Source organism: Dermacentor silvarum, chromosome 2 (assembly GCF_013339745.2).
Source record: "Dermacentor silvarum isolate Dsil-2018 chromosome 2, BIME_Dsil_1.4, whole genome shotgun sequence".
Taxonomy (NCBI): Eukaryota; Metazoa; Arthropoda; class Arachnida; order Ixodida; family Ixodidae; genus Dermacentor; species Dermacentor silvarum.
The window spans coordinates 34461317-34480508 of NC_051155.1; the positions used below are offsets into that span (position 1 = coordinate 34461317).

Sequence of the window (19192 nt, forward strand, 5' to 3'; positions counted from 1 at the left end):
ATGCAATGGAATGGGAAACTGTCACATGCAGAAACATATAGTTAGAGCTGGAACATTTATTTCACTGTAATTAAGTACCAGGCCTTTACTGACTAGTGCTGAAAGAACGAACTCTGAGGGATAAACATATGCAATATCACTATTTATTATCAGAAAAGCTGCACGAATAGCTTGTCAACATAATTAACGCCTCGTTACAATCAAGCTTTCTATGAAATAATGCCCGGTGTATGAATAGCTTTCCGAAAGCGGTAAATAAATTGTTTATCGAAAAAGACAATAAGTTATGGAAAACAAAATAAAGCTGCCGAAAGACTCGTGTGCTATAAACACATGCGATTAGGCCCATTTCAAAAAAAAAATTCAGCCGCCTGTAGTTCACCCGTGTGACCGTGTGCGCCCGAGAAGTTAGGTTAATTAATTCGCAGGAGTTGCCTGCACTCTATATTTACCGCAAGTGCACATCTCAACTGCAATAATAAATAAATGGCAATTTCTCTGTCGGAAATTATACTTCTGGACAAGAGAACATATGTTCCGCGATATGGCGGTGTACATTATATAGTATAATTCTTCTTATTTATTTATTTTGAATACCTTACGTATAGGGCATAGTGCATAGGGAAATATTTTACCATATGGCATTGAGTAATGCAAATTTGGCTACTACAATGATAGCACAAACTCGTAAAGAACACGTTTCCAAAGCAAATGAACACCGTACGCACTGTAGGGGAATAAAGGAGACACAAGAGACAGCACCCGTTCCTGGGCGAGCTGTTCTATAGTCTTCCTCGTCGTCTTCCCTCCCAGCACCTGCCTTGCGAGCGCCCGCGGGCAAGTTCACTTCGGCCACGCTGTAAGTTTCCGGCACGCTTGGAACCACGCAACTTGTCCACCCATACAAAAATGCTTCCTTACTTTCGTTAGAACTCTTACCAAATTTCTATCAACTTTAGTAACATGCTATGTACTCTTACTTTCTATTAACACATGTTACAAGAAAGTTGGTAGGATCTGTTTTTACTTCGGTTTGAAGAAAGTTTGTTTAAAGAAAGTTTAAAGAAAGTTGGTAGGCTCTGTTTTAACTTTCGTTTGAACAAAGTTTGTTCAAAGAAAGTTTAAAAAAAGTTGGTAGGCTCTATTTTTATTTTCGTTTGAAGAAAGCTTGTTTAAAGCAACATTAAAGAAAGTTGATAGGCTCCGTCCTTGTTTTCGCTTGAAGCAAGTTCGTTTGAAGAAAGTTTAAGGAAAGTTGGTAGGCTCTGTCTTTACTTTTGTGTAAAGAAAATTATAACAATTGTATTTGTTTCATTAGTTTGCTCATTTAACACTGCAATAAAGAAGCATAACATGCAATATTGGTAATACAATAACTATTACGAATAGCCTAAGTGTGATATTGATAATTGCTTCCTGCAGTTTAAGAGAAAGCGAGGAGACAGAATAGTTTTTGTTATTACGCGTGCATATATAATCAGCAGTAGCCAAGGTAAAATATCTTAGCCTGCCCCAATGAAATTGTATATTACGCTTTCCTACTTAAAAAAAAGGTTTGTTACGCACTGGTACTCGAACCCGGGACTTCTACGTGTGAGGCAGAGACGCCACCACTACTCCAGGGCTATTTTTTTTTATTGCCGGTCTTCGACGTGACAGTGAACAATGTGCACACATTGAAAAATCACATTCGGAAGCAATTGTACAGGATACAAGAGAAAAAAAAAGGGAAGAGAAAAACATAAAAGCCGCCAGTCCGTGTTGGACCAGCGTTGTCACATTAAAATTCCTTCATGGCTGTCAAAGGTTCTAGCCTTGACAGCCACTCCGGTACACACTCTTGCAATTTCTGTGCTTCAATAAACCTTGCCATAGATTCTTTGAAATAAACACGCACGGGCCTAGCGTCAGGATCACAATGGTATCCCGCCATTCGTGCCCGCCATAAGCAGTGGAGCGCATTCAACATGACAATGTCGTAGGGAACCCCGTCGTCATCCTTAATTGCCAGAAATCTTATCCCGTGGGGGTCCAGCGGCAACTCCTTCTTGAGTGTTCGCTGTAACACATCCCAGAGGTAAACTCCCTCCGAACAGTGCAAAAAAAACATGGTCTATAGTTTCAGGCTGCTTGCAGATCAGGCAGTGCGATCCCCATGGTACCGTACAACCCCGTTCTTTCATAAAGGTCTTGACGGGGAGCGTTCCGGTGTGTAGCTTAAAGAAAAAAATTTTTACGCCTGGTGGTACCTGCATGCGTTTCACCCGTTTGAGCACATCCTGTCCAGGCGCTCCACTGTATATGGCTCTGTATAATGGCACTGGAAAAAGTACATCACAAATATCTCTATACAGTGTTTTCCTTTTCACTTCAAAAAGATAATCATTTGAGAAACGCACAGAGAGGAAGCGTACACTATCCACCACTTCCTTGAAATACCCACGCAGTGTTCCAGTCATGCTTTCCGTACTAACTACATGTTCCGGCAATGCTTCGCTCAACCTGAGCTGGCACACAGTGCGCAGAAAGGGGTCACGCTCATCGCGAAAAAACAAAAATCGACTTACCAACTGTCTAACAAAAAGATGAACCAAGCCCACACCCCCGTCCTTCACTCTTCTGAACAAGTTTGTTCGGCTGCACCTTTCCCATGTCCAACCCCTGATGAAAACAGCAAACACTCTGTGCAACCTTTGCACGTTTGCTCGAGAACAAAACAACACTTGCATGACATACCATAAATTAGATATAAAGAACATGTTACACTGTCGCTCTTGCAAAAATGGACAGGTTAGTACCTGCCCATCTGTCTGCCTTTTCTTTCATTTCTTTATTTTGACTCCTCCAGTAGTCATCGCTACTATTGTAGCAGTCGAGGGGAACCCCGAGATACTTTGGCGGAGTTTTGACCCAGTTTACGTTCGCGAAGTGGTCCGGTGCAGACGGCCACTCCCCGTGCCACAGCCCGAGGGATTTGCCCCAATTTACTCGGCTGCCGGTTACATCACAGAAATGTTTCACGACATTAATTGTTTCGGTTATGCTCGCTTTGTCCGTACAACACACTGCAATGTCATCTGCATACGCGAGCAGCTTCACTTCTGTCGCTGCTAGTCTAAAACCGCGTATTCTGTTATTTTCAGTAATCGCCAGACACATTGCTTCAATATAAATAGCGAACAGAAGGGGACTGAGGGGGCAGCCTTGGCGCACTGAACGCATGATGTTAATGGGGGCCCCCAGTGACTTATTAACAATTAACCTTGTTGTGCAGTTCTGGTACGCCAAGGCGACGCCCTCAGTGATGATGGAACCGACATTAACGTGATCCAAGATGGCAAACAAAATAACATGAGCGACACAATCGAACGCTTTCTCGAGATCGAGCTGAAGGACTGCAACGCCACTATATGTGACGTCACAACACTCGAGAACACTTCGCATCTTATGAATGTTCGAAAAAATAGATCGCCCCTTGATGCCGCAAGTTTGGTGGTCTGCTACTATTTTCTTGATTACGCCTTGAAGTCTACTTGCTAAAATCTTCATTAATATCTTATAATCGACGTTTGTTAATGAGATCGGTCTATATGATGACACGAACCTTAGTTTATCTGTTTGATCGCTCTTGGGTATTAGTATGGTGTGCGCTTTTCCAAAGGAAGGTGGCAGGGATTTCTGATCATATGCGTCATTAAAGACGTCTGCTAACAAAGGGGCCAGTTCACTTTTAAAAGCCTTGTACAACGCAGCGCTGAGACCATCAGGTCCTGGTGACTTGCAAATGTTCAAATCGTCGATTGCTTTCTCGACTTCCCTCTGGGTAATTTTGCCTTCTAGTCGCTCTTTGGTGTCATCGCCCAATCGCGGCATGAGATGGCGAAAATCAGCTTTGAAAGCCTCTACATTTGCTTCCTGAAACGCAAAGAGCGACTGATAGTAGGCGAAAAACGCGCGCCCTATGCTTTCGTTGTCTTCAACAACAGTCCCATTCATTGAAATCTTATCGACATGGCTTCGTCGTCCATGCATCTTCTCTAGACCGAGCGCCCTTTTAGTGGGCGTCTCCCCTGCCGCTAGCGCTTCTGCTCGTGCGCGCACAATGGCACCTTGATAACGCTCCATGTCGAACAGTTCAAGTTTTTCTTTGACATTTCGCACGTCGTCTTTGTACGTACCAGGATCTTGACATTCAAGCGTTATCAGCTGCTTAAGCAGTGTACGCAACCCTCTTTCTTTCAATCCCTTCCCAAATTTTAAGCAGCTGGATCGTTCTAAGGCTTTCATCTTAACCTTTTGTTTGAAAAATTCCCACCTATCTGCGATTTTTTCAGCTGTACCTTCGCGTACTTGAGTAACCATGCTGCGTACTGCCTGTACAAATGGCTCATCGTTTAGTAACAGCGCGTTCATTTTCCACCTATCCCAATCAAAAACATTCCGCCTTTTCTCTATACCTACATGGCATTTGACCAGGCAGTGGTCGGAAAACGACACTGGTAAAGCGCAATACCCATGGCATGTTGGAATCATATCCAAAGAGATATACATGCGATCCAGTCGCGCATGGCTACTGCCCTGAAAACGCGTAAAGGTTACTTCGCGCCCATCTTCCAGACACTCAAATACACCTTCAAGTTCATTTTCACATATAAGATTTGATAGCAAGTCACTGCTTCTGTCACGCATACCGGCATTGCTGACTCTGTCTTTAGCGCTCAACACACAATTGAAATCCCCTAACAGGATTACGCGCTTATCACCACGGACATACTGTACAAGGTTCGAAAAAAAAAAGGACACGCTCATCTACTGAATTCGGCGCGTATATGCATATGACGCGGAACTCAGCTTCACGCATAACAACATCACAAAAAACGATCCTGCCAGAGTGACAAGAACATACACTTTCAATCACTAGACCCGGCAGTTTCTTCACAAAAAGTATGCACCCGCCCGATGTGCCTATCGCATGGCTAACCACCGCGAAATATCTATTCGTGAAACGCCGCACCATGCTCCCGGTCTCCTCATCTCCGTCCACCTTAGTCTCTTGGACGGCTAGTCTGTCTATCTCGTGGTCAGTGATCAACCGTAGGAGCTGACTCTGCCTACGACTGGCCGCCAACCCTCTCACATTTATTGTGGCAATACTAAAGGACGGAATTTCAGCCATATTGAACTAAAGAAAAGGTAGGCCCGGAGCATGGTGCTTACCGTTCATGACTAGCCCTTGGCTAGCCGCCTCCGGGACCTTGCGGCTTCCCGGCGTTGTTCGTCGGTGGCGCATTGTCCCCAGGCTTTTTCTCGGTCGGGACATTCGGCTTAGCCTTGAAGCCCATGCGTCTCCCAAGAGGCGTCTTCGTCGGCGGCCCCTCGTTGGTGCTTCCTGCACCCTCGTCCCGGTTAGTTTCCTCGTGCGGGCGCTTGACTGGGGCACCGGGAGTCGCTGGCCGGTCACCGTCGTTGACGGTCTCCTCCTGCTGCATTGCCACGGCGTTGTCGTCGGGGGCGCCTTCACTAACGCCTCCCGTCACTTGGCCTTCGGCAGTCTCGACCGGTACGGGCTCTCTTGGCTTCTCGGCAGTATCAGCCGCCTTGCCTTCCGCGCCTCCGGTCGACGTGCCACTGCTTGTCGCGGTGGTCACCAGGCTTCCGGCTCCTTCAGCGGCGTCCTCCACCTCAACCACGTCCATAACATGCTCTGCCACGACGTCGGTCAATGCTGGACCTGTCACGGTGGCGTAAGATTTGACACAGTCCTCGTCGACGTGGCCGAATCGCCTACACCGGGAATATCGGGGGACCTTGCACTCACGGCGGACGTGTCCCGTGCCCTGGCAGCGCAAGCACAGCATGGGCCGACCGGGAACAACCACCAGGGCCAATTCACCGCCGACGCGCACCTGATGCGGAAGGTCCTCCACCTTGACGCCACTTCAGTTTGAGGAGCACGGTCCGTGTGGTTGAGGTCTTGTCCCCCATGCCAAGGACACGCCACCTCTCCCGGCTTACCTCCTCCACCTTGCCAGAGGCCGCGAACGCCGTCCGGACGTCCTCGTCGGAAACACCGTACAGCAGCCAGTGTAGCCTCAGCTTCACCTGCTGGTCCTGCGGGTCGACAATGACGCACCGTCGTCCCTTCACCTGCAGTTCTTTGAGTTCCACCAGCCGTTTCGTAGCGGTCGCATCCTTGAGGGTCACCGCCCAGACGTGATTAATCTCATACGCCCCTATGCATGCCACGTCAGGTAGCAAACCCGTTGGCAGCAGGGCGTCCCTGAAGTCCTCGACCTTGTAGGGTCTGGCACGTACATCACCGTGCAAAAACACGGTATTAATGGCCACTCGTCCTTTAGGCAATTGAGGCAGAATAAACGGATATTCTTTGGCATCGTCATTGGTCCTGTTTCCGCGGCCAGAAGTGACCGCTGTCGCTGCCCCGGAAGAGGCCATGATCCCACAACCGTTCAGCTCGGAAGCCGGAAGCAGAATGACTACTCCAGGGCTATTATTGATTTCTGCAGGACCAATGCAATGATTAGACTTTCTCACGTATCCTAAGACCGTTTATTTGTTTTCACGACGCTAACCTTTTTTTTCGGAATTCGGCATCTTAAGAAACCTTTCCTTTTCTATTCTATGCAAATTATACACAAAACTTGGCTTTCTCGCAAATATAGCACCTGCGGTCACTGTTAAAAGAACCTTTCTTTTCAAAACTGCGGGCGATCGGGTTGTTGATGTATTGGCGGAATTCGTACGGCAGCACGGATTCCGTAAATGCTTGCTTGGATGCATAAGTGAATAATTTGCGATTGTCAGTTGGCTGAGTAGTCAGTTGTGTACCTGGCATGGCTGTATCTGTTTGTTTACGCGTGCGTGCAAGCAGTGCGCCTGTTGTACTTCAGCCGAAGCTGCAGCTGCTGTAGCACGCCAGCCATCGCCACGTTTTGTCACCTTTATTCCTGACGCTAAGAGGAAATATGGTAAATATGGTCTCACCAATTTAAGATGAGGGCACATACTTTCGAAAACACTACACTTGGCGCTATAATTAACGTGTATATGGGCGGTATATAAAGTGTATATGGCTTTCATAGATTATGAAAAGGCATTCGATTCAGTAGAGATACCAGCAGTCATAGAGGCATTGCGTAATCAAGGAGTAGAGGAGGTATACGTGAATATCTTAGCAAATATCTACAAGGATTCCACAGCTACCTTGGTTCTCCACAAGAAAAGTAGAAAGATACCTATCAAGAAAGGGGTCAGGCAAGGAGACACAATCTCTCCAATGCTATTCACTGCATGCTTAGAAGTATTCAAGCTCTTAGACTGGGAAGGATTAGGAGTGAGGATCGACGGAGAATATCTCAGCAACCTTCTCGTTTGCAGATGACATTGTCCTATTGAGCAACAATGGAGAGGAAATACAACAAATGATTGATGACCTTCATCGAGAAAGTGCAAGAATTGGGTTGAATATGAATATGCAGAAGACAAAGATAATGTTCAATAGCCTGGCAAGGGAAGAAGAATTCAGGATCGCCAGTCAGCCTCGAGAGTCTGTAAAGGAATATGTTTATCTAGGTCAATTACTCACAGGGGACCCTGATCATGATAAAGAAATTTACAGAAGAATAAAATTGGGTTGGAGTGCATATGGCAGGCATTGCCAAATCCTGACTGGGAGCTTACCACTGTCATTGAAAAGAAAAGTGTACAATCATTGCATACTACCGGTGCTAACATATGGGGCAGAAGCTTGGAGGTTAACAAAGAAGCTCGAGAACAAGTTAAGGACCACACAAAGAGCGATGGAACGAAAAATCTTAGGAGTAACGTTAAGAGACAGGCAGAGAGCGGTGTGGATCAGAGAACAAACGTGGGTAGATGATGTTCTAGTTGACATTAAGCGGTAGAAATGCAGCTGGGCAGGCCATGTAATGCGTAGGATGGATACCCGTGGACCATTAGGGTTACAGAATGGCTACCAAGAGAAGGGAAGGGCAGTCGAGGACGGCAGAAAGTTAGGTGGGATAATGAGGTTAGGAAATTCGCAGGCGCAAGTTGGAATACGCTAGCGCAAGAGAGGGGTAGTTGGAGATCGCAGGGAGAGGCCTTCGTCCTGCAGTGGACATAAATATAGGCTGATGATGATGATGATGATGGTGATGATGATGATGATGATGATATGGGCGGTGATCACCAATATGTGCTCGGTAAGTGTCTTATTAGCCCGTAGGCCGTCCACCATTTCAAGCAGACGGAGCCGCGCGGGCGGCACGTGGATTGGCTCATGTTTCAGCTACGACTTCCCCTGAGTGACAAATGCAAATCTCGAAGGCTATGCTCCTGAAGCGATGCGAATCGGGGAGGCAAGTTCCCCTTCTTTAACCGCAGTGTGGCGCTGCTGCAGTGTTTTGTTCAAGCAAGGAGAATGGATTAAACAGTCATTACCCGGACTGATGTATGCGGATGACTTTGTACTTATGGCTGACAGCAAGGAAGACTTGCAGAGATTAATTAACGGACATCTGTGGTAAAGAGGGAGATAGCTTAGGTTTGAAGTTTAGTAAATAAAAATCGGCAGTCATGATTTTAATGATAATCAGGGCAGGGAGCATAGGACACAGGAGGTTACGGCGGAGGATAAGTACAAATATCTTGGAGTGTGGATAAACAATGGGGCTGAGTACGTAACGGAACATGAAAAATATGTAACGGCTAAAGGTAGCAGAAATGCAGCTGTAATGAAAAATAGGGCACTGTGGAATTACAATAGGTACGAAGTGGTGAGAGGTATTTGGAAAGGGGTGATGGTCCCTAGTTTGACTTTCGGCAATGCGGTCCTGTGCATGGGATCAAAGGTTCGAGCAAGGTTGGAAGTTAAGCAGCGAGGGGTAGGTATACTGGCTCTGGGAGCACGCTGAAATACACCAAATCAGGGGGTACAGGGTGACATGGGAAGGACGTCATTCGAGGGGATGGAAGCCAGCAGCAAGATAGAATTCGAGGAGCGATTGAGAAAAATGGCAGAAAAGCGGTGGGCAAGGAAAGTTTTCAGTTATTTGTACATGAGGATTGTTGACACAAAATGGAGGAAGCTGGCCAGAAAATTGTCAATCAAATATTTGGACTGCAGATGGGGTGCAAACCAGGAAACAGTGGTTAAGAAGAAGGTTAAGGAAACAGAGAGGGGTTTGTGGAAAACAGAGATGTAGACAAAATCAGCACTGGGAACATACAGAACTTTCAAGCAAGAAATTGCCAAAGAAACTATCTATGATAATTCTAGGGGAAGCTCTTTGTTGTTTGAAGCCAGGACGGGAGTATAGCGGGCTAAGATGTTCCGAGTCAAGTACCAAGGTATAGACACGTTGTGCTGTGCGTGTGGAGAATAAGAGGAAATGGCTGAACACCTCATACTTTTCTGTAAAGGCCTTAACCCTACAGTGCAAAGCAACGGGGCTGGTTTTTTCAAAGCATTGGGGTTTAGGGACAGTGAAGGCAAAATAGACTTTAAGCGGGTGGAAATAACCAAACAGAGGTTATTTGATTGGTGGATAAAATCAAGGCAGGGGTGAAATTTCACCCACCACAAAGTACAAAATATGTTCATAGTGCATGGCTAGGTGGCGTATGCCACCGCCCGATTATAGGGTTCAGCCTCATCCATCCATCCATCAATCCATCCATCCATCGTTGCGAATAATTCCAATCCAATCCAATCGAAGTTGCTGTAGTGTATGGAACCACGTTGGACTGTGCGCGAGTGCTCGTTGCAGTGAGGCGGTAGTTGAATTTTATAATAGAAATGCCTAGGCAAAATCTGCTCCTTATCGTGTGCATTAACCATCGCACAAACTCTGGACTCGTGATGAAATGCCGTGTGTTCGCCGTGTGTTTCGTGCGTTACGCCAGTGTCAACAGTGTCTTAGTACAGCGCCCGTCCGAGCTGCCTTTGTTCCCGCCTGCAAGCGCTCTCTCGTGAAAAGCCTGGTACTGGGGCTTCGAGTCACAGTGTATGGAAGAATTTGTTGAAGGTTGTGCTTTCGTAGTGCTGTAGTTCATCGGAAGTTCTACAGTGTTTGCGCCCGAATCAGAGTTGGTGCCACGGTACCTGTGAGACGAAGGAGCGTTTGCTGACTACGTCTTGAAAGGTCAGCAAGGTTTGGCGCTTGAGCGCGTTGTTGTAGCTTATGGTTCATGTAATGAGCTTTGTGTGACTAGAGCTGAGCGCATTCTGCAGCGTAAGTTGTCCATGTTTCTGTGGCACATTTAGTAAGCAATTTTACGAATGTTTCCGTTGATGTTATCGCGTACTTGCATTTTACTGTGAAGTATGCTACCCCGTCTGATTGCTATAACTGAATGGGAACACAATTATGGAAACACTGAAAGTTAGTTTGTTGGGTAGTTTCCCGACAGAAAATTATTCCTTATATAGACATTTCCGCAAGTTCACTGCTGGTGTATATACGCCGATGTGTCATGGGCTTCACGCGTTGGCGAAGGATAGGTATGTTTGACGCGCACATATCAGCTTGTATGAAGACTTTTTTTGTATACAGTTCACTTGTATACAGTTCAAGGCCCGCGTCGCGAGAACCTGTCTGTATTCTATATTGAACTATGGAACCTGTGGTGTTCTATATTGCAGGGCAAGTATACGCCGATATTGCAATGACGATTTTTCTTTTTAATCGAGACATCTGAATCAGACGCTGGCTTTTACTATGTATACATATTCATCAAAAGAACAGTATGTCAGCTCTTCCAGTCATAAGTAATGGCTGTGTCTTGCAGAAATAAAGTAAGGGCTGCGATTTCGTAGCGATACTTTGCGCTCGATCCTACGTCACTTTTACTACCCACCGTGAACGGCCGGCTATTCAAGTTCATAATTTATTTATTTATTTATACACATAACTCACAGGCTCCAACTGGAGTATTGCGTGACGGGGGTAAGAGAAACAACATGTAGCGAAAACGGGAGAACATAGCTAACAGCAAATAACACAACTGAAGAAAATACGCCGTTTAACATCAAGCAAACGAAAAACAATAGCACTCTGGACGATCAGAAGCGCGCACGGCTCATCAAACTCATGGCAAAGAACAGCAAACGCATGTAACCTATAAACTGCTTGCAAAAAGCGAGAAATGAGGACAGTTAGGTCATATGGCACAAATGAAACAAACGTGTGCGCATGACTAAAGAATCATTTTTTAATGTTTCTCTAAATGATTCCAGATTATTAATTTTATCAATGTGGCTTGGAAGTTCGTTCCAAGCTGCTATGGCCAGAGGTAATGCAAATTTGATAAATGCATTTGTGTGGCCAAACACACGTGTGAAACTGTGTGCGTTATATAAGCGGCGAGATGTGCGAAATGGGCGGGAAAGGGGTAATGTAGTTGCGTGTTGACTGTGAGCGATTTTGTGCAGTAAGCAAAGCAGAGCTATCTTCCTTCTAGATTCAAGAGATGGGAGTGATAGTGATTTCTTTATAGCAGTAACGCTAGAATGCCTACTGTAATCTTTCGCGATGAAACGTGCGGCACGGTTTTGAACAGATTCGAGAGAATTTATTAAATATACCTGTTGTGGCGATCAGATGGCGGAAGCAAATTCGAGCTGAGGACGAACAAAGGTTCTGTACGCTATTTCACGAGTTGCTGAAGGGGTTTCACGTTGGTTTCGTTTTAGGTAACCAAGTGTGCTAGATGCTTTTGCTGTAACATGTTTTATATGTGCTTTCCATGATATGTTTGTTGTAATATGGATACCGAGATATTTGTACAAGGGGGTGACAGTGACAACACTGTTATTAAGCGAGTAAGTGTAAAGAGACTTTGTTTTCTTTCGGCTGATGGTCATTAATTTACAATTTTCTGTATTTAGTGACATTTGCCATAGCGTGCACCAGTTTGTAGTTTCATCTAGATTTTTTTGAAGAGCGATGTGGTCGTCGGGTGTCTTAATTTGGCGATAAACTACGCAATCATCAGCAAATAATCTGATTGTTGATTTTATGTTGGACGGCAAGTCATTTACGTAGATGAGAAACACGGGCGGAGCGTCGGTCAAACCACTGACAAAGAGCGAGAACCAATACCATCGCTATACAAACACGGCCTAGGGTTCAAGACTTTTCATGTGCTCAATAATTTCTTCATAATCCAATGCTCTATTGTTTTACCACATATTTGAGTTTCGATGATTTTCCTGGTAGTCTTATGTTTGCTGCATTCCTGCCTGGAATTCCACTTCTTACTAAATAACCATGTAACTTCCTGAGATAAAATGATGAGAGATTTGTACAAGATGCACATTAATGTAGCTGCTAGTGTGAGGCTCTTTCCAATTCAGTATTACACTGATATGACAGTTTTCCAGATTCACATTACAATAAATTATTCATTTCTTGCAGTTGAAGGCTGTCCGGATTCTGGAGGCATCCCGCAGGAACCTGCAGCACTGCTGCAAGCTGGAGAGCACCAGGATAAAGCACCTGATCTGCGTTTTTTCACAAAGGTGCGTAAAAAACTTACCCTGCCTTGTGTGTTGTAGGATATGTTTGTGTAATATGCAATCATTTTACTGTGTGTGCCATTCTCATGATTTCTTGTGGAAAATCACTTTTGGTCATCAGGAGGGCCCTCAGTTTAATGAACTTGCGTTAACTAGCCTCCTCTGAGTTAAATAAAACTCTTACTTGAGTAACTGCGTGACATAGTCTGTCCAGACTGTATATTAATCTAGTCCGATTGACTTTTTAAGATAATCATTGAGAAGCGTGAGGTCTCGAGACGTGTATCGTTTTGTCATTTTAATTATGCAGTCTTGTGAAGCTCACTTCTCACACTATTGCCTGTGCATCTATATTCTTCCCTCTAATCGGTCACACTTAAGTATTGCAGACCGTACTTCATCTCCTAAATTTAGCATACAAACAAAATTTTCTTTTATTGCGATATCAATTATATGGACACTCCAAAGCAGATTTCTGCCGTCGCCGTCGCCGTGAGGTTCCGTATGACGTCAGTGGAGATGAAATAGTCGCCGATAAGTGGTTCTTGAGGGAAAGGGAAAGGTTGGCGCTATCTTCTGCAGCCCTTGAGGGAGCACGGCTCAGCGCCAAATTCGCCGCGCGCCGCCGAACGCTGTATGTGCGAGTGAAAGGGCGCGAGGGACGCGCGGTTTCACGGGGAGTGAACGAACGGCGGAGAACAAACGCGCGCTCTGTGCCGTGCTCCCTTAAGGGCTGCAGAAGTAGGCGTCTCTTTCCTCCTTTACAATCAGAATATATGTAGAGCAAATGCGCCTTCTTCTGACGCACGAAAGGCCGTAGGGGGGAGGGGGAGGGAAGGGAGGCGACGTTTAGCTGCGGCACCAGGTGCCTATTTATATCAGAGGCTCCGGCAACAGTCACCAACGCCGCACGCATTTTGTGCGAACGCGGGCAAAACGCCGACGGCGTCGACAACAGTTCTGCGTGTTGCCGGTGCTGCTGCATGTCCAAATTTATACAGCTCATAAAGCTACTATCATTACTCCGTATAGCTCTCTACAAATTTGCTATCGCAATTGATGCTTCGCCTTTCAGGTGAAACTGCGACAATTTTTCATTAGGTAGCTGCTGAATCCCTAGCCACAGTATGAGAAGGTAATTCCTCAAGCATAAACAGACCATTAACCTTTTAATGTGACAAGTTCAATATGCGCCCCAAGTGCAGGTTGGCATAATGCTGGAAGCTGGTCTCCTTTGTATGTTACAGAAACTTGTGGTGGTAACGCAAACTGCTAAATCATAGCAATCCGTCCAGTGCAGTAGTTGCAAGCCACCACGAAGCTGATTGCTGAGCGTTGACCGTTACATTGGCATTTTCTTTCTGCGTGTCCTTGCCTATCTCCCGTTGACGTTCGTAAAGCTTATTGTTTGCTATCACTTATCTGAAATGCAAACAATCCCTTTTTACCTTCTCTTTCTTATTTCTTGTCAGCTGCCTAATACACAAGCTTCCGATGCCATGGTAACAGCGCTGACTACTGCCCAGAACTGATGTTTGTGTCTGTGTTTTCTGGTATCACATGCACACTACCTCGGACTTTCTGCGATGTCGCAAGGAAGCTTGCTTCATGCTCAAGTTTCCCTGCACTTGGTGGAAATATTGAAATAATCACTTTTTAATATAATAATTTGTTGTGATTTTAGCAAATTGAGTTTTCAAACTCAATGCGCTCTAGATGGTCTATAAAATCTTTTCTACCCCATAAAGACATGGTTTAGGCGAAAAGTGCTTTACGCATGTCATCGCATTTATTGAGTTAGGCTTATCTCGCTGAAGCCGTTCTAAAAAAAGTTGCAGTGGCTTAGCTCGGTTATGACAGGATATACGTAGCGTTAGCAAAGGTCCAGCGTCAAGTCTTTCATGTGCCATAGTCTTTCGCACACGTCGCACACATATCCAAACGGATTGCTTACGAAGTCCCTCTGGAAGGTCCGAGTCGCACTGGCGCTTTCGCTGAGTTTCACAGTATATTCAGTCGATCGGCGAGCCTTGACGTCATCGACGGCGTTTTGTTGTTGCTGCAGGGGTGGTCGGGCACGTCGCTCAGCCTCCTGGCGACGCCGCTTTGCTAGACGTTCGTCCCTTTGCTCCAGTGTCTCCGCAGCACGTTTAGCCTTCTTCTGTTCATTCCTCCTACGCTCAACCGCTAATTGCCATGCAACTACTTCGGGATCCGATGAGTCAAGCTTCTCCGTTCTTCTGCGCTGTTGAGCAGCATTTGCGCTCTCCTTCTCCATGGCTATACCGCACTGGCAAACGCCAGTCAGAAGCGCAGCGGCTCCAGCGCAGTGTCAGACGGCGACTGCACAGCGAGCGCCCGCCGGCGCCAGTGCGTCTACCACGGCTACGACGTCACTCCTCTGGAATGCGCAGACCGGCGGCGGTGAGTCGCGCGCGGCGGCGGCGGAGTGCGCGAGAGGTGCCGGCTCCGGTTGCTCCGGTGCGCAAGCCGTGTGACATCACTGATCCTTGCGCATGCGCAGCACGGCTCTTGATGTGCCGCGCGAAACGGGCTTGGCTAGGCCAGTGTAGCTAACGCTACAAAACTTCGAATATCTTTACTGCAACTGATTTACGGCTACTTCACACAAGTATACGATTCCTACATGTAACACGTGCATATTCTGTGCAGCAGTACTGCTTCGGCAATGCTTTAGTCACTTTTTGGGTGGCATTCCAATACCCACAAGGACGTCGCCCAAAAAGAAGTATTGCACCCCAGAGGTGTGAATGCCATTCTAAGTATGTGTGGCAAGGCAGTCAATTGAAATCTTCGTTTTGATTGTGGGTCATTTCAAGTCAAATTCTAGTGGATGACTGCATCATGCTATCTCGTCCAGGTACAATTCATAAGGCAATTCTAACTATTATTGCATTTTTCCTCCTTTAGGCTTGCAGCAAGAGGGATATCAAGAACACGGGAGATATCGAGGCCACATTACAGTCACTGCTTGCTTGTGGCTTCTAAGGACATGTATGAAAGGTTTGAAAAATATGACTGTTTGAAAAGATTGGTGTGTTTCGCTAACAGGTATATACTTTTATGGGATCTCATGTTTAAGGTTACATCAGAACACTACCAAAAAATTTTAAAAATTGCTGGAAAATGTGGGTAAATGTCACCAAGATGTTTCTAGGGCAAGCAACAGAAAGTTGGAAAAAGTTACAAGGATGTTTCTAGGGCGAACAGCAAAAAAGTAGGAAAAGAGTTACTAGGATGTTTCTAGGTCAAGCAACAGAAAGTTAGAAAGAAGGTGCAAGGATGTTTCTAAGAAGTATAAAGATGCTCTGCTTTTATGTTTGAAGGATGTTCATTGATCCTTTAAAGAAAGTTTGTAAAGAAAATTTTAATTCAATATCGATGGCCAATAGTCGACAGGATGTCGGTATGAAGTATTTAGGAAGTTTAAAAACGGTTTGAAGACTTTCAATAGACCGTTGGTAGGTTCTAGTGACATTTGTCTAAAAAATTTTCATTCAAAGTTGAGATTTGCTTAAAGGGTGCTCTGATTACTGTGAATAGTGCGACTGCTACTCATCTTCCCCACTTCTCCTCAGGTTTTCGAAGACTATCACACGAAGAGTTGAGAGGCTGTCCACGGATAGTGATACTCTTAATGACTGGAGGGAACAGTCGGAGCCATTCTGAAGCGGCGCGTCGTTGCGGTGGCCACTATTCCTCGGGCGCTGCACTTACTCTGAAAGGAGGCCCTTGACACCTGCGTGAATGCTGCGCTTACCAGTGACAGCGCCGACAGGTGCAGCATTAGGGTTCTCGGAAATAGGCGACCGTGGTAACGCATGGCTCTGGTCAGTGGCCGCTGACATATTGCTTGAACGCCAAACCTCTGGTAGCAAGAATCGGAACTGAAGGATCAATTGCCACCGCCACGGCTGCTGAAACCACCAGGTGTTGCGCGTGGCTGCTGCTAGTTACTAGAAGATACCGAAATGCTGCTACTGCTCCCCTGGTGCGGTGGTGGCTTTGGGCAACAGGCATCCTGCAGTGAAGGCTGTCTTGTGATGCCTCCCTTGCGACCTGGTGTAACTGACACAACCGAAGTCGAGGACGACGACGGCACCGGGTAGAGGTGGCCTGAACGCGGCTGCTGCTGAAGCACAAGGAGGATGATTACAGGACTCTGGCCATTCGGTCCAAGGCCTGGTCGGGATCTCGCGACTTGAGACGTAAGTCTAACGCCAGCTTGTAGATGTGCCGTTGGCTCGCCACGGCGTTGGTGTACGGCGTTCCTTTTCCGGCAGAGGTGGCGTGTGCCGGAGTGGGGCTTTTGTTGCGGTGTTCCTCGGCCCTTGAGCTGCAGCAGCCGCGGAGCCGCGGCGGCTGGTTCGGTGTCCTAAAGGTCGCAGTACTACACATTGCCCGCGTCGTCCCCGCATGCCTCGTACTCCGACGTCGCTAGGAATGCAGCTTCATCCGCTGTCTTGGAGGCCTTGCTGCCGTGTTTGCTATGGATGGCGGAGGGCGCCGACGTGAAGCTGCGCGAACCGGAGGCCTGTGACTGCTGCGGTGGCGGCTGAGTGCTCGACTCGACTCGGTGGCGGCTGACGATTCTCGGCCGCGATCTTCGACGACGACGAGCCGCAGCTGATGCTCGGGGACGTAGGGGACGCGCAGGCATAAGGAAGCTGGTCTAAAGCAGCTATCAGAGCTGCACTCCATTCAAGCCAGGACCCCTGCTTGATGTCCTTGTAGTTGTCCCAAGCAGCAAAATAGATAAATACCCGGGCTAAGTACGAGCGATGTGGCTTTATCGCGTGTGAGAAGCCTGTAAGAGACACGCAGAAACTGCACATATAATCAAAAAGCGTTTTTACTGTGCTTATATGCAGCGCTAAGCACGCTCGCTTTTTCGCTGCTTCAAGGCTGGCCAGTTAATAAATACTCTAGTTGCCTAACAAATTGATGAAGCCCTAGACCCCATCACCAAATTCATCATCATTGGTTGCTGGGCCAGCTGTTCTATATTCTTCTTCGCCGTATTCTCTCCTAGCACCCACCTTGCGAGCGCCCGCGGAAAGTTCACTTCGTCTTTACACCACGTTAACAATTTAAAGCAATAAAAATTCGCGTCATGTCACATTCTATGTATTAGATCGAATACCGCTTTATAACGACACCGTGCTGGCCTATTACCCTGCGCTTCCTCACGGCATGAATCTTTGCATTGCATTAAAATGGTGTTGTCCGCTAAAAAGATATTGGCTCGCAGAAGAATATTGTTACCCTTTTTTAACAGAATTGGTTACACTAAGAAAGATGCGATCATTATCTGTGGTAATGATTTTTTATTAAGGCGAAAGCCATAGGTGTCTATGTTGGGGGTGCCCTTGGCGTGCCCTCGTCGAAACTGCGCCGTTACGAAAAATTGCCGATGCCACAAGAAAAGTGCAAATTTACGTCACGTTTCTCATGGAGGTTCCTGCAAAAAAAAGTAAATTAGTGGCTTTGAACTAAACAATTGGTACATTTCGGTCTGAGTGGGAATGGAACCAGACGAGCACGCTTCCCCGAAGCCACGGCTTCTCCATGGTTCTGGCTTACTAAAAATGTGCCTATTGCGTGTGGGACTGCACACGTCACGTCGCAGCCATCTCGCTGACTAAAGGTGGGGCCTAGTGCGTGCACTAACATGCAGCACTTTAGGTACTGCGTTAGTGTTCATATGTGGCGTTCAGGAGGGCGCCTTAGTGCCACACGTACACTCCGCATTGTAGCTCGTTATGTCTTTCTTGAAAGAAGTATAACCTGATTGTAAAACTACATGTATTACCATATGAACAGCAGGTGCTTGTCTTGTATTACAATAGCGCAGCGACTGCTGAACATTTTTTTACTTCATCAGCACCGTTCTTCTTCGAGCCGTCACCGCGATTTTCGCATCAATGGTGGTAGGTGATTCTATTCGCCGATTCTTATCTTGGTATCATATACAGGATTGCCGTCCGTCGTACCCATACCTTAGCTCGCAGCGTAAGCTTCTGGATAAGCAATACCACGGGCACAGACACCACGTCCCTTCGACTTAGTGCTCACTTGAAACTATGAGGAATATACTAGAAGGCTATAGACGGAATATACTAGCACGGGAAGACAATGTTGAGTTGTCCAAGAGCAACAAACTTTAATAATTAGAAACGGTTAAGCGTTTTGTCGTGGTTTCTCCTCGCAAGGATAATTATTTCATCAAAAGCGGCTCAAAAAATAATAATCCGCCGCCCGATAAGCGAGAGAAAGCTGCATGCCCAATGCAATTATATCCACAAAAACAGGTGAGCGCACTTGAGGGTGACAAATCAGAGCGCAACACAAATATTAAAGCAGGCGCCAGCATCGGGGATCAGTTCTGGCCTGAGGCCAATCGACCGTACCACACATTCCTATCACTACCCGCGTGATGTCGAGCGGCGCGTTTAGAGGTAGTTTTGCTCGTGATACTGGCAACCCGCTTTCGTCTTACGTCAGTGTTTAAGTTTGTGAGTTGACTTACGCTTACTATCGGCGCAAGTACTGCAGTTCGTACGTGCGCTACATTACACACGCGCCTTTAGTCGACTACAGCGATTGTCATTGCAGCGTCGCTGTCCGCGA

At 46.5% G+C, this 19192-nt stretch overlaps 1 long non-coding RNA gene across 1 annotated transcript; it reads left to right on the forward strand.

The window, feature by feature from the left end:
* The first annotated feature begins 9918 nt into the window (after positions 1-9918).
* LOC125942967 (uncharacterized) lies at positions 9919-15564 on the forward strand. The gene is made up of 3 exons (XR_007465451.1): positions 9919-10166; positions 12441-12544; positions 15481-15564. It is a non-coding gene; the product is annotated as an uncharacterized LOC125942967 (long non-coding RNA).
* Positions 15565-19192: the final 3628 nt, after the last annotated feature.